Source organism: Acinonyx jubatus, chromosome C1, assembly GCF_027475565.1.
Source record: "Acinonyx jubatus isolate Ajub_Pintada_27869175 chromosome C1, VMU_Ajub_asm_v1.0, whole genome shotgun sequence".
NCBI lineage: Eukaryota > Metazoa > Chordata > Mammalia > Carnivora > Felidae > Acinonyx > Acinonyx jubatus.
The window spans coordinates 136,985,610-137,002,623 of record NC_069381.1 but is presented as its reverse complement, the minus strand read 5'-3'; the positions used below and the strand labels follow the sequence as shown (position 1 = coordinate 137,002,623).

The window sequence follows — 17,014 nt, the reverse complement described above, 5'->3', positions numbered from 1 at the left end:
AGAGCATGAGCAGGGAAGGGGCAGAGAGACAGGGAGACACAGAATCGGAAGCAGGCTCCAGGCTCTGAGCCATTAGCACAGAGCCCGATGCGGGGCTCGAACTCACAGACTGTGAGATCATGACCTGAGCCGAAGTCGGACGCTCAACCGACTGAGCCATCCAGGCGCCCCTGGTTCTAATAAATTTAATACAGTTACTGATACATCATGGGCAGAAGATACTCTTTGGTTAGTTTCATTTTTTTATTGCCTCTTTAAAAATTTTTCTTAATTTGTTTTTTTTCAGGTTTTATTTATTTTATTTTTTAAATTCACATCCAAGTCAGCATATAATGCAACAGTGATTTCAAGAGTAGATTTCTTAATGCCCCTTACCCATTTAGCCCATCCCCCCTCCCACAACCCCTCTAGTAAGCAGCCCTCTGTTCTCCATATTTAAGAGTCTCCTCTGTTTTGTTCCCCTGTTTTTATATTCTTTTTGCTTCCCTTCCCTTGTGTTTATCTGTTCTGTGTCTTAAAGTCCTCATATGAGTGAAATCATATGATATTTGTCTTTCTTTGACTAATTCGCTTAGCATAATACCCTCTAGTTCCATCCACGTAGTTGCAAATGGCAAGATTTCATTCTTTTTGATTGCCGAGTAATACTCCATTGTGTGTGTGTGTGTGTGTGTGTGTGTGTGTGTGTGTGTGTATACATACATACATATACATACATATATATATATATATATATATATATATATATATATATATATACCACATTTTCTTTATCCATTCATCCATCGATGGACATTTGGGCTCTTTTCATACTTTGGCTATCGTTGATAGTGCTGCTATAAACATTGGGGTGCATGTGTCCCTTCGAAACAGCATACCTGTATCCCTTGGATAAATACCTAGCAGTGCCATTGCTGGGTCATAGAGTAGTTTAATTTTTAGTTTTTTGAGGAACCTCCATACTGTTTTCCAGAGTGACTGCACCAGTTTGCATTCCCACCAGCAGTGCAAAAGAGACCCTTTCTCTGCATCCTCGCCAACATCTGTTGTTGCCTGAGTTGTTAATGTTAGCCATTCTGACAGGTGTGAGGTGGTATCTCATTGTGGTTTTGATTTGTATTTCCCTGAGGATGAGTGATGTTGAGCATTTTTTCATGTGTCAATTGGCCATCTGGATGTCTTCTTAGTTGCTCATTTTCTAACTCATTAAACTGGAGGCCTATGTCATGAAATTTCAGCCTCCCTCCCTTTTTTTAACTAAGTATTTAAGGTTGTGTATCCTATAAATTTGATTATGTTTAGTTAAACATATTTGTTTTGTCAAATTTAGACAAATTTGTCTAGTTAAAAGCATTTTTTTTAGCTCATGACTTATTCTTTTTTAAAATAAATTTCCAAATGTATAATCATTGAAAAATTGATCTTTTTGCTATTGACTTTTATTTATGTAAGAAGATGTTGGTCTGTAAGATAATTCTTTGAAACTTACTGACCTTTTGGGCTAAAAATATAGTCAATTTTTGTAAATGGTTGGTTACTTGAGAAGAATGCTTATTCTCTAATTGTTGGGTGCACAGTTTTACATACACAAATGTACATTAAAATTTATAATGATATTGATCAATTCATTCCTTTAATTGTATTGAATTGTAATATATTTTGGGGCTAAGTTATTATGTGTATGCAGGCTTAATATTATGCTTTTTCTAGTGAATTGAACCTTTTATTATTATGTAGTAAGCTCTCCTTATCTCTAGTCATGCTTGTTAAATTAAAATTGATGCCCCAGCTTTTGTTCGCTTGGTGTTTGCCCAGCATAACTTTTTACTATTCTTTTATTTTCAACCTTTTAATGTCTGTATGCTTCCAAAGTGTCACTAACTGCAATTGCCAATGTATTTAGATTTGTTTTGAGTATCTTACCTTTTGTTTTTTATTTGTCCAACTTTTCCCATGCTTAAAACAAAACAAAACAAAAACAAAAACACGTCTCTTCTTGTCTTAAAAAATGGACTGGTATAGTTTTTATTTGTTTGAAATGTACTCCATTTTCTCCCCTCTATAGGATTGGATATCATATACTCCTTTTATACTTTTTTAGTGAGTTACTTTGAAATTTCACTATGTACTGATAATCCCTCCTGAACTCTTCCCCAGGCTTTCATGCTGTTGTTGTCTAACATTATATTTCTGTCATTTTTTTCAACCCCGAAACTTTAAATAATATCTATTATTATTATTAGCAATAGTATTTATACACATTTTATTCGGTTTGCTCCCATTTGCCAATTTTTCTATTCATCATTCCTTCTAGTATCTCAAATTTTCTTTGGAATAATTTTCCTTTTTTTTCTATCATTCCACTGATTTTTTCTTAATTAATCATTTTCTTTCATAAATTCCTTTAGTTTATGTCTGTTGGTGGTAAACTATGTTTTTGCTTGTCTATCTTTTTTACACCCTTGGCTTGAAAGAAAGTTTTGCTAAGCACCCAATTTTAGTTGACAAGTATAGTTGATCCTTGAATAACATGGGATTTGGGACGCTGGCCCCCTAGTCAAAAATCCATGTATACATGTGACTACCCTCAAACCTAACTACTATTAGCCTACTGTTGACCAGAAGCCATACCAATAACATAAACAGTTGATTAGTACACATTTTGTATGTTGTACGTGTTATATACTGTATTCTAACAATAAGACAAACGAGAAAATAAAGTGTTATTAAAAATCATAAGGAAGATAAAATACTTTTACAGTACTGTACTGTATATACTGAAAAAAATCCATATAGAAGTGGGCCTGTGCAGTTCAAACTCATGTTGTTCAAGGGTCAGCTATATTTTCTCTTAGCACGTTAATTTCCATTAATTTCTAGTTTCCTTTTTTGCTGTTGAGAAGTCTGTTGTCCACTTCATTGTTTTTTCTTTCAGGTGATGTGTTTTTCCCCCCACTCAGGCTGCTTTTAGTATCTTTTCTTGCTTTTAATGTCCTGAAGTTTTACAACACAATTTCAAGGTCTTGATTTCTTTTTATTTTTCTTGTTATATATTGTCATTCTGCTATCTGTAGACCCTGTTCTTCACTATTTCTAGAAAATTAACAGTTATTAGCTCTTTAAATATTCTCTACCCTTCACTTCCTCTATTATCTTGGTGGGAGTCTTTGGTTAGTCTCAGAATTTCACATTTTAGCCTACAAGTCTCTACCTTTATTTCACGGTTTTCATGCTTTTGTCTTTCCCTGTTGTATTCTGTCATTTTAAAACATCTCTTCGAATCCACTAATTCTTCAGCTGTGTCCATGCTGATATATAACCCACTCTGCCATCTACTTGTCTGTTGAGTCAAAACCCTCATTTCCCCTCTTCTATACTCTGTTTTATATTGTTAGAATACGGAGTGTGCAGATGTCTGCCCCCTCTGACAAGTTTCCTATTAAATTCTTCCAATAAGAGGCACCAGTAGGAGATTATAAGGGAAGAACTGTTAGTGGGGCAGTAGCGATAAGGTGACTATGGAACCCAGTAGTTTGAGAAGAGGCAGTAAATTTTTGGTAATTCAAGCACTTGTTGAGGTGACACCACTTTGGTGGATCCAAAAGTAAATGCAACAGTATCTCAGTGAATTTAGGCTTACAGGCTCCAACCAAGGAATGTTAGCAGCTTCTGAGCACTGGCTATTACTCTTTTTCCCTTTTTTATTTGCTCTGCCAGTTATCTTCTCTTTGTTTTTCTAGTTCTTTCTAACAACCTAATTCCCTGTATGAAATGGTCCTTTAAAATAATTAGAATAGTTTCTGTTTTATTGACTAAATACGAATGTATCTATTCATTAAAGATTTCTTTTTCATTTGACAATTATATATTCCACTTTTTAAAGTTCAATTCTGCTGGATTATTATTATTTTTTAACATTTCAGATTTGTTTTAGCATATTCTATATCAGCTGTAGTCTTGGGGGTCTACATTTGAAGTTTGTCTTTTCTGCTAACTCTCAGGGTGGCTTATTTCCTTACGTGTTTGATGGATTTTGATTATGAACTCAAGGAGGACAAAAACCCCACCCAGAAATATTTCTTCCAGCTTCTCTATCTTGCTATTGGCCTATATAGTTTCCTTCTGGATTAAGTGTTGTTCTTTTCATTTACTATTGAGAAGACCCCACCTGTCATACTTTTACTGTTTGTGCCTTAGTTTCTCTCCAAGTTTTTTCTTCCCTGCTTAAGATTTTATTTCTACCTGTGGAACTCAGCAATGAGAAAATATTAAGTTTTATGCAGGATTTGATTATTTTGTATTAAGGCAGCTCTTCAGAGTAATCTATTACATTGCTAAAAATAGATGTCTTCATACTGATTTTCTACTTATTCCACTTCTGTGCTATTTGAATATTTTCAAATTGGTGTTATTTTTATAATAAAAATTCTAGTTCCTAAAAAACTTTAATATAGCAGTGCAGACTTCAGCAAAAATGTATTACATTATTTTTTCCAATTAAAGATTTCCTTTAAATTTAACAATAAACTATAAAGTTTTAATATCAATTTATGTTTAATTATAATATTTTTATATGTTGCACCTTAATTTCTCTAAATCTTTTTTATTTAATGTAATAATATATAAAATTTAAGTCTCACTAATATTAAAAAGAGGAAGATACAAGCCACAAAAAATTTTTGCTTTCCAAATAGAACAATGGATAGCCAATAATTATGTTTGTAATTACCTAACCACAAATTTGTAAATAAGTATTTTTCATATACATATTATTAAAATATACCTAAGCTATGGCAAATTCCGCATGAATTTTAATTAGATTAATGGACATTATGGACATACATTACAATAAAGCTAGCCAAAATTAATAAATAAAAATGTATTGATCAGAATCTGAGTTATTTCAAGATAATATAAGATAAACATTTCCCATCTTTTTTAATAATAGAAAAACCTTAAGTATTTCTGGTAAGAAAGTTCTCTGTAAATGAGCTAAAGAGCTATTTATGATATAGTATAAATACTGAAACTACCCTGATAAAAAGTTGAATTATTTATTCTACTTAAAAGCAATATGAAAAGAAATTTAATCATGCCCTCATACTTGCAAAGCTATAACTTATTAAGCAGTGAAAGAAATGCTTAATGTAAGGAAATTAGATGTTACTCTTCAATTTTGGAAAGGTATGCTCCTAAACTCTTAAAACAGGTTAGCAATTTTGGAGGTTAATTTGAAAAAGCAGCAATATGATTCAGGTCAACTTTGAAATTTATCAAGAACCAAAGGTCATTAAACTGATTTTTTTTTACTTATTTATCTTTGCTTAGAATAATTAAGGATTAATATATAAAACCATTTCACTCACATAAACTATCATTTTTTAAGGAATGAAAATATATATAAATTAATGAATACTGCAGAATGCATTACAAGAAAAAGACAATTTATAAGGCTTATCTATAGTTCCTTGATAGGCTCTGAATTACAGAAGGATATGCAGGAAGTTTTTTAAAAGAGTCTTTCCATGCTCAATCCCAAATCCTGACTACATAATAGATAATTTCTCTATTGTGGGAACAACCTTTCAAGTAAATTTAATGTAATGACAAAATGGATATTTTTATTTCATTTGTTCCCATGATAACCTTAAGAAATATGTTCACCAAATTTCTGAGGCACAAAGTTTAAATCCAAAGTATGAACTAACTTTTCCTCTCTTCCTTCCTTCCTGTAGGTAGCCACTGTCAAGATTATCCCTGAGGAAGGGAGAGGATGCAGAATGTTTATACTGCACAGAAGGGGAAGAAGACAAAGCAAAACAGAAGTACTAGAGGAAAGAAGTGAATTACTAGAGGCCTACACAGAAGAGGTAATTAGATTGATATAATTTCATAGATTTTGAGGAAAGAATTTAGGGGGAAGCAGTGAAAGACAACATCAATGGTCATGCTCTAAGAAGCAGAGAAAAAGTAGTCAAAGGTGGTATTTATTTATTTACATAAATTGTTCATAAGCAAAGACATAGTTGCATCTTAGCAGCTTTCAACTGGCAATGTTTTAGTACCCTGGGAAAATCTGCCAATGTCTGAACACAATTTTGATGATCATTATAGGTGTGTGTGTGTATGTGTGTGTGTGTGCATGCACACACGTGCATGTACTAACATGCATGCTACTGGCATCTAGTGGGTAGAAGCCAGAGATGTTGCTGAACACCCTACATTGCACAGGAAAGCCCCCAACGACAAAGAATTATCCATTCCACAATGTCAATAATGCTGAGTATGAGAAACCCTGCCTTACAACAGCAGAAGTGCTCCTCTCTTTTAGTTCAGACATGAATGATGGTTAGAGGAGCTAACATTCGGTAGAAGTGACTCACTAAGAAAACAATTTAGGTGCCTTACTGAAGGCAAAGATTGGGATACATTTCTCAGAGGAAGACAATGACCTGTACCTGATCCCTAGAAATTTTAAATGATATAATGAAGATTTAAGATGAAAACTATCCAGTACAATGTTATCTGTGGACATGGGTTACCTGTGGCTACCACAAAGTTTCAAACACTTTCCTTATACAGTCACACCTTGTTTCATTGTGTTTTGTAGATACTGTGTTTTTTACAAATTGTGGCAACACTACATCAAGCAAGTCTATCAGCACCATTTTTCCATTTGCTGTTGTGTGTGTTCTGACTGTTTTACTGACCGGCTGTTTTCCTGTCTCTATCCCTCTCTTCAGGCCTCCCTATTCTCTGAGATACAATAATATTTAAATTAGGTTAATTAATAACCCTACAATGGCCTTTATGTGTTCAAGTGAAAAAGAGTCAGTTGATGCAGCAAACTTCACCGTTGTCTTATTTTAAGAAATTGCCACAGCCACCCCAACCTTCAGCATCTACTACCGATTAGTCAGTAGCCATTAACTGAATCAAGGCAAGATCTTTCACCAGCAAAAAGATTATAACTTGCCAAAAGCTCAGACGATGGTTAAGCATTTTTTAGCGACAAAGTTTTCTTAAGGTGTGTATATTGTCTTTGGTTTTGGACAGAATGCTACTGCACACCTAATAAATTACAGTGTAGTATAAACATAACTTTTACATGCACTGGGAAGCAAAAAAATTCATTTGAACTCACCTTCTTGTAATATTCATTTTATTGCAGTGGTCTGGAACTGAACCCAAAGTATCTCTGAGGTCTCCCTGTATTTTGTTAATTTTCTCCGGTATGATTCCAGTTTTCTTAAGGCAGAAATCAGAAAACTAGCATTCTCAGACTGTCTTACAGTTAGGTAAACACCTTAGTTCTCAGCAATCAAATTCACAGAGCATGATTTGCAAATGGAAGCAAGCAACTTGAGGATGCAGCCTTGGAGAACTTCATTTGCTGGTGGAGACATCAGGTTCTTTGGGGATAATAGTGACATTCAGTCTGATGCGTCTTAAGTGCTTGGTGCCAGTGGAAACAGTACTTTGGGACAGGAGCTTCTGGAATATGCTCCCATAATGTTACGGACTGTCTTCAGAGCTGCTCTGTGATTCTGTTAGCTACTTAATAACTTTCAACATGTCTCCTTTATTGTTAAACTGGCCAGAGAGGGTTATGTTATTTGTAATAAAGAATCTTGACTGATACAATAATGTAAGATTTAAAAATATTTCTTCCCTAAATGCCTTAGCTACCAATAAAGTGACTCAAGTTATCATCAGTAGGCCTAAGACATGCTATCCAACTATGATGTTTTGGATCTTGTGCTTATAGTATTTTCATTAATAACATGTACAATACTTTGGAAAGGATGCTAAAATAAGAGAAAAGTCCAAGGCTATCTCATTCAGGATCAATATGTAACATAATATTTACATGCAGCAGGCATTAAATAAGGTTAGTTAAGAGGTTACCTTGAATTCAAAACAAATTCACTATATTGGAATAGTGACCAAGTATTTAAAATAGTACTGTTTTCTAGTACATCTGCCTGAGCTATCATCTTCTTCAGTATCCCAGAGTCCTGAGAGGACATAATCTGTCCTCCATACCACAACCCTCAGGCAAGGGAATGGACTGGTCACCTTTAGGCTCATCTACTATGGAAAAACACTGAAATGGAAGGTCATTAGGGGCTAAGCTTTCATTTTCTGCTCTTTAATATCACCTTCAATTTTAGGTTCCACGTAGAAAGTGTTCAATAGGCACTGGCTAACTAACTATAATTTATGGAGGTTAGAAAAATAAGAAAACAGGACACCTTAGTAAGACTCATAAAAAGAAATACAGAACCTGGTATCATATTGCTTAGTATTGCTCCAAGAGTCTTTTACACTGTAAATGGTAATAAGATGGTTGAGGCTTGTTATATTTATATAATTTCATATATATATATATTATATATATAATATATATTTATATATTATAAATATATTATATATATATATTTCATATTTAATATATATATATTATATATATTTATATAATATCAACACTGTTAGTTTGAAATTTTCAAAGTCTTGAAGGTTCTAAAACACTTTGATCCAGAAAAGTCTTATGGTTTATCAATTATTGGAAAGATAATGGATGTAATGTATAATAAATGAAAGCAAAAATGGTATTTGTATAGCCTCTCCTTTCAATAACAAATACAGAAGAACATGTTTGTATTTTTCCCCATATCACATAAATAAACAAGGATCATTACTGTATTACAACATTATCTGGTTATTCAATATGTACTTTTCACTGTAATGAAATGCTATCACTGAACAAGAGTTATTATAGCATAATAGTATCTTATCAAAGATACTACGTCTTGGGACACCTGGGTGGCTTAGGTGGCTAAGCATTGGACTCTTGATTTCAGCTCAAGTCATGAGATTCAGCATAGTTCATGAGATTGAGCCCCATGTTGGCTCTGCGCTGGGTGTGGAGCCTGCTTGAGATTCTCTCTCTCCCTCTCCCACAAACCCTCCCTAAAAAAAAGATATTATGTTTTTCTGCTTCCTGAAAAGTTTATATAACTATGTTTAGAAAGCACTTTTTATTTTTTATTTTTAAATTATTGTTATTTTTTAAGTAATCCAGTGTGGGGCTTGAACTCGTGACCCCAAGATCAAGAGTCACAGACTCTACCAACTGAGCCAGTCAGGTGCCACTGCTCCCTAAAAAATTTGAATAGGTAAGCCTATTCATAAATTAGGTGTGCTTGCTTTCCTGTGATATCATAAAACTAATATTCAGTGTTTACTAAACTCTGTTCTTACCAAAGTTGAAACTTAATTTTATATCCACATCAACACATAATTCTAGAAAAATTCAGGACCATATCCTGCTAAACTATGTGTTTATTCCAGTATGCAACTAAAGTAGGTCTTCATTACACTGTAAAGAGCTAATTAGAACAACTGCTCAAAGGCTAAACTGCTTTTCCTTAGTTACTTGCTAGCAGAGTTGGTGGAAATCAGAGGCAGAATTGTAGAAAACGACTGCCCAACCTCTCAACCTCAAGTATCAGCGGCTTTACACTAAGTCTTTTTGCATGATATTCAGCTATCAATCTCCTCAAACTTCTTGAGCCAGCTGTATTTTCTTTCATTATCTACTTCACTTAAACTCATGTTCTCTTTGCTACCCTTTCCCACCTTCTTACCTTTCACTTAGTTTCTGTAGTTTCACTTTTCTTGTAGTTAGAAATCTCCCTCTCTGTTTAAGGTGTTTCTTCAAATTTATAAGTACTACTTTTCAGAAACACTGCAACATGCTTTTCCTACTGGTGATGATTCCCAGTATAATAACGATTTATGGTACTCCACACACAAGGATGAAGGTAACGATCCAACTATATTAGTAGGCCATGAGTTTGAGTCAGCTTTTTAGCAGTAAAGGATGGACTTTCATTAATGAACCCATATTGTTCTCCCTGGGTGCCTCAGAAAGCCAATGGTATGTATGAGTTGTGTGGCCTGAATTGGTGTATGCAGTTAACCAACCATAAAGGGCCTAACAATCAGAAGAAATGAGACAAATATTTTCTTAAGAAAAAAAAGTCCATTATTATTATTTTAGATATCTAACACAAATGACAAGATTGCATTTATTGTAACATTTATCATATCATAGATATTCAATAAATTGCTAGCATTAATGGGACTAATGTTTACCTTGAAGTATACTGATTTGGATCACAAAATTCACCTCATATTTTTCTAATTCCATCTTTGGTAATCAAAATCATTGACTTCCTAAACTACCCAGTATGGATTAGGAACTCTTACCACATACCTTTATAGCACATTGTACTACTTTCACCACATTTATTATCCTGCATTGTCATGGTTCAGTTTGCTTCTCAAGCAACTTGAGAATGGGGACTATATCTTCTATGCCTGCAGCTTTAATCTAACCATAGTACTTAGCAAGTATGTGTGTGATTTATGCTGAGTGAATGAATGAATGAATGAATGCATACAAACATATATACAAACAAACATAGAAGCCAAAGCAGCTTTTTCAACAGGGCATCAATCAGTAGTGAATTTAATACATTCATTTTTTTTTAATAGAAAGGTCACTAGATGTATTAGAGTCTTAAGAGGGTCCTAATACTGGTATTATAGGGGGGAAATCATTGGGAAAAAAATCACTTTTATATTTCCAATTGAGCTATTTATTTCAACCCATACTAATTAGGAGATTAGAGAACCAAAATGGCTTTCACAATAAGTGTAAGGAGATGATAAAGTCATCTGAAGTAACACAGACCTTACCTTGAGATTCTGTGACTTTCTTTCCCACTCTGAATGATGAATTTCTTACTAAAAGATCAGACAGTTTAGAGGAGCTTTAGTAAAATTTTGAAAATCTTAAAGTTCTGGAATTAACCTAGTATTTATAGCCTTGCTTCCTAGAGCATTTTTTCCCTCCATCTGCTGGTTGTTGATATGGTGTAACCTTATATTCAGATTACAGAAACACAGCAAGAATGAGTTTCTCTTTTTTAATATATTGCAATAAAATTCTGGCTTCAAATCTTGGTGTGAGACAGTTATTCTGTCACTAAAAAAATCTCAATGAAAAAAAAGTAGGTCAATATTGGTGCTGTATCCATTCTTATGTAAATAAGAGCTCCAAGGTTTAATTCTATAAATAATTTTACATGATGCCACAAGACCATTTTCACAGATAAATTATACAGTCATTAAAAGGGCAAAAATATTATTGACATGTTTTATAGAATACATTTTGAATATAGACTATAAAGTTCTTGGTAGAATCAAAAAAAAAAAAAACCTAAAATAAAAACCTAGTTTATTTGCTGAAATGCTTATACATTTACCTTTCCTTCTAAAGCTATTAAATTTTCTGTAAAGAAACAATCCTTCATGTCTTTTAATATTTATGATGTTAAGAGTAATAATAGTCCTTTTTACACGAAGCATCAAAACAATTTTAAAAGCCTGCTTCAGAGGTGCTTGGCTGGCTCAGACGCAACTCTTAATCTTGGGGTCATGAATCTGGACCTCATGTTGGGTGTAGAGATTAGTGAGATAAAAAAAAAAAAAGCCTGCTTCAAGCACACTCATATATTCACACATAGTTCCTCTTAGTTTACCACTCTTTGAAATTGTGTTTTTGCTTTTGGTTTAGACTCTTGTAATTAATCAGATGATATATGAATCTATGACAGCTTTTGCCTCTTGACTGTCTATTAAATGGTAAATAACTAAAAAAAATTAGACTACAGTACAATTTAGTCCTCCAGGGTTTTTTGTTTACTTACCAATGTCAAACCACTAAAAAGTAATGTTGACCTCTGAACAGAAAAAAAATATTGATTTGTTTATAAAGACTCTATAGCTTATGAACACAAAGAAGGTAGAATTTATGCTTTGAGAAAGATAAGGAAATAAAATTATGTTTTATATGTATATAGATAAATATATACATAATATATGTGATCACATACATAATATAAATATACATATAGTGCCCAGTTAAAAAATTGTGATGCACTCAAAATATTAAAAATTGAGGTTATTTTAATAATTATCCCATTTTAGAAATAAAATACACTATAGTAATTTATGACACAGGCAAGTATCAAAAACTAGGCAATTTCTTAATAGAAAATGTTTTTTAAAAGACATGTTTCTCAATTTAATACATAATCTATCACCTTTATAGAGTTGTGACAATGATTTATTATAAACTGTAGAGGGCAAAAAAGGTTTCTGGACAAAGCTTTTGTTACACTTAAATTAGCCAGGTAAAGTGGGGCATGAAGGATAAATAAATGTGTGGCAGGTGGGGTGGAGGTTGGGGAGAGGATGGATGTCATAGTTTTATATGTCTCTTGAAATAGCTCTCTATTGTACATCTTCTAAGTGCATTCACCTAAAATATTAATACCCTGAATTCATATAGCACATTTAACAGAGAATTTAACGTGGCTCACAAATAAACGACCTTTTCTTGAGGGAGGGTGATTATTAACCATCATATTAATTTTACCTCATACTTTTGTCAATTTGAACAAAGTGCAAGGGGTACATTTCTAAGGTTTGGCCTTTTTTCTTACATACTTGGAACAATTTGAACCATTATACTGAAGTAGGTTTTAACTCTCCATAGGTATACTCAAATTTTAAAAAAGGACTACATCTTTTTACTTCAGTACAAATCAAACTTAGATGTTGCAAGAAGAGGATGAGGAACTCTCGAGAAACTTCATCCCGATTCCTCACTTGTTTACATTTTGCCCCCTTTGCCTGTCATCTAAATATCTATCTAATTTCTTCTTTTGAGAGAAAACTGGTAATTGTGCCAATTTACCTTTAAAAACTTCAGTAAGTTTCCTCAAGACATACCTATTCTCTTACACAGCCACAATGCAATTTTTGAGATCAAGAAATTTAATATATCTAATCCACAGTTCATATTCAATTTTTGACAACTGTCCCATAATGCCCTTTTAGCATTTTATACTTGTTTTTTTAAACCCGTGGACCATGATCTAATCCATTATCACACATTATGTTTAGTTGTTAGTTTACTTAAAAATAGAACTTTTCTTTCCTTGTCTTTCTTGATCTTGACATTTTTGAAGAATGCAGGCCTGTTATTTTGTTTAGTGTTCCTCATTTTTAGTTCACCTGATATTTCCTCTTGATTACCCTTAGGATATGCATCTTGACGGGAATATTACAGATGCAATGCCTTTTTTCCTTTTCAAGCACATCATATCAGGAAGCATATGAAATGTCACTTTAATCCAATACTGGTGGTGTTAACTTTGATCAGCTTGTTAATGTGATGTCCACCAGTTTTTCCACTGTCAAATTACTAAGTTTTCTTTATAATTAAGAAGGAATTTGTGGGAAAATATTTTGAAACTATTTTATATAAAATGTAACCATTAATTTTGGTGTCTACTGGTGATTTTCTAACACCATTATCCCTTGTCTTAGTTGGCATAAAGATGAGCTTTCTCTTCTCTCATTTATTTATTTATTTATTCACTTATATTAGCATGGGCTGATGGATCCTTGTTTTATTCAAGGTGTTATATAATTCATTACTATTGTTATTTATTTTGATGTTCAACTTGTTCCAGATTTGGCCAGTGAGTGTTTCTTCAAGCTGACTCTATTCCAAATATTTTTGCAAGTAAATTTTCCTTAAAAGACTTCCACCTTTCACTCTCTCTCTAAATAAATAAAGTGTTCTTCCACTATTTTTTTTTTCAAAGCAGAAAGTTACTATAATGTCAAATTCAAAAAATTCTAGGAGAAGAACATGTTAAGGATATACTGATGATTACTAAATTAAGTGATGACAACAACTGTGTTCTATTTTGGAAAAGCTATGTCTTCTTTTACTGTTATTTTCTTAGAGTTGTAGTGTATGTAATTTTTTAAAGTACAAAATAATATGTGCATGATTTTAGAGTATTTTATCTAGAAACCATAAAGACTAACAGTATGTAACAACTTTAAAAATCTTTAACACTCTACTGTAAATACTCTAAAATCATACACATATTACTTTTTAAAATTTTATTTATTTATTTTGAGAGAGAGAGAGCATGAGCAGGGGAGGGGCAGAGAGAGAGGGAGAGAGAGACAATCCCAAGCAGGCTTCATGCCATCAGAGTGGAGCCCATCATGGGGCTCCAACTCATGAACTGTGAGATCATGACCTGAGCAGAAAACAAGAGTTGGGTGCTTAACCGACTGAGCTACGCTGGTGCCCTTTATACACTTATTATTTTTAATTAATTAAAAAGATCTAATTAACCTCATCTAGATAAGGAGCTTCTACACAGCAAAGGAAACAATCAACAAAACTAAAAGGCAACCGATGGAATGATAGACGATATTTGCAAATGACATATCAGGTAAAGGGTTAGTATCCAAAATCTATAAAGAACTTACCAAAATTCAACACCTCAAAAACAAATAATCCAGTGGAGAAGTGGTCTAAGAATATGAATAGACACTTTTCCAAAGAAGATATTCAGATGCTAGCAGACACATGAAAAGATGCTCAATGTCACTCATCATTGGGGAAATACAAATCAAAACCACAAGGAGATACCACCTCACATGGGTCAGAATTGATAAAATTAACAATTTAGGCAACAACAGATGTTGGCCAGGATGTGGAGAAAGGGAAACACTTTTGCACTGCTGGAGGGAATGCAAACTGGTGCAGCCACTCTGGAAAACAGTATGGAGGTTCCTCAAAAAATTAAAAATAGAACTATTCCTATGACCTAGCAATTGCACCACTAAGTATTTATCCGAATGATATAAAAATGCTAATTTGAAGGGACACATACACCCCAATGTTTATAGCAGTAGCCAAATTACAGAGAGCCTAAATGTCCATCAACTGATGAATGGATAAAGAAGATGTGGTGCGCGCGCGCGCGCACACACACACACACACACACACACACACACACACACTGGAATACTACTTCGCGATCAAAAATAATGAAATCTTGCCATTTGCAACAATGTGTATGGAACTGGAGGGTATTATACTACATGAAATATGTCAGAGAAATATATCATATGACCTCACTCATATATGAAATTTGAGAAACACAACAGATGAACATAGGGGAAGGGAAGGAAAAATAAGATAAAAAACAGAGAGGGAGGCAATCTATAAGAGACTCTTAAATATAGAGAACAAACTAAGGGTTGCTGGAGGTGAGGTGGATGGGGGGATGGGTTAAATGGGTGATGGGCATTAAGGAGTGCACTTTTTAAAAAAATTTTTTAATGTTTATTTATTTCTGAGACAGAGAGAGACAGAGCACGAGTCGAGGAGGGGCAGAGAGAGAGGGAGACACAGAATCCAAAGCAGGCTCCAGGCTCTGAGCTGTCAGCACAGAGCCCGACATGGGGTCAAACTCAAACTTACAAACCATGAGATTATGACCTGAGCCAAAGTCAGCTGCTCAACCAACTGAGCCACCTGGACGCCCCAAGGAGTGCATTTTTTGGGATGAACACTGGGTGTCATGTAAGAAATGAATCACTGGGTTCTACTCCTGAAGCCAAGACTACACTGTATGTTAACTAACTTGAATTAAAAAAAATCTAATTAAATGTGGAGTTGTTATAAGATAATCCTGCAAACTAAGACATTTTTCAGATAACACTGGTCCTTCACAAGCACACAGTTGGTTATAAGTGTACATCCTCTTTTTCTTTTAAGGGTTAAAAATGTACATAAATAATTTAAGATCATTGAATATATCATCAGAATTACAAGGAAGTCTAAAATATATTCAGTCCTGTATTTCCCAAACTATGAACTGAGAATCACTTAATATACATGGTACAGATATAGAGTAATACAAAAATCTTTAATACTATATCCATCTTTTGGAAATTCACAATGCACATTAATATTGGGTATGGTAACTTGTTTCACTTAACATTGTTTAATAAGAATTTCCCAAATTTCAGCACTGAAATTTGAAACTTTTTAGAAGTTCATCCTGAATAACTAGCTGGGATACAGCAATCTTCTCATTTTTCAGAAAAGAACTATCTTTTACAGTGTCTCATACATAGCTGATGGCAGATCCAGAACAGAAAACACAAATCTCTTGCTACTAACAGTTCTGTGTCTTGTTATAACATACTGCTTCCTGTATTAACATAAGACCACTTCCAGATCTTTTCAGTTGGAGTCCTCTTTACCAAGAAGTAGTAAGAGAATGTAATTTTGAAAAACATGCTTTGAAGCTCATATTAATGTCTAGGGATTGCTGTCCAAAATATGAGATCAGTGTTGTGGAGTCTAGCTTCTACGACTTAACACATTATGTGATCTTTCAAAATAAGTAGCTATGGCAATTGCTTATTTGTCTGTCTATATAAATAATGTGAGCCCTTTTTGTATCAAAGACTGGATCACATGCAAGGTTGCAATAGCCATATTAGTAAATACTAGATAAATTCAGCCATTCATTCAGCCTATACTTTACCTTTTAAAAATGGCTTTGCAATAGCTGATTAAACACTAACTAAACAGGATAGTTTCTTAAACTGGTGTCCTGAAGAGCACAGCTCCAAAGATGGGATTTGATACGATGTAAAATAGTGTCAAGGTCAAACAAGTTTGGGAAATGTTGGGTTTATAGAACTTTTTCCCTCCAGGACTACTCAGAAGCCTTTATATGATAAAGGGCATTGTGAATTTTTAAGAGAGAAAAATATGAAGAGTGTGTGTGTGTGTGTGTGTCTGTGTGTGTGACTTTAATTCCCCAAATTTACTTGACAACTGATATTTTCTCCCCACTTTGATGATAAAGCTTTTAGAAGATTGTTGTATAAAATACCAGTTTGGGAAATACTGATTTGATTTAAAAAGGAATGAGCTGGAGACAAATCAGAGCTAGGTTTACTGTTTGTTCATTTATAGTAAGTTTTTAGTCCTGATAAGTCTTTTATGCCCACTCCCCAAAAAGGTATTAATATGCTTTCTGTTCAA

General features: G+C 33.6%; 1 protein-coding gene across 5 annotated transcripts in view; it reads right to left on the bottom strand.

Annotated features, from left to right (window-relative positions):
• Positions 1–17,014, bottom strand: part of MBD5 (methyl-CpG binding domain protein 5) — a 428,915-nt gene that overhangs the window by 109,064 nt on the left and 302,837 nt on the right. Inside the window, exon 4 of one of the 5 annotated variants that reach the window (XM_053215020.1) lies at positions 10,768–10,815. The exons of the other annotated variants lie outside the window; for them this stretch is intronic. The gene's annotated coding sequence lies outside the window, so the exon portion shown is untranslated. The remainder of the gene's footprint in view (positions 1–10,767; positions 10,816–17,014) is intronic. 5 annotated transcript variants of the gene reach the window in all.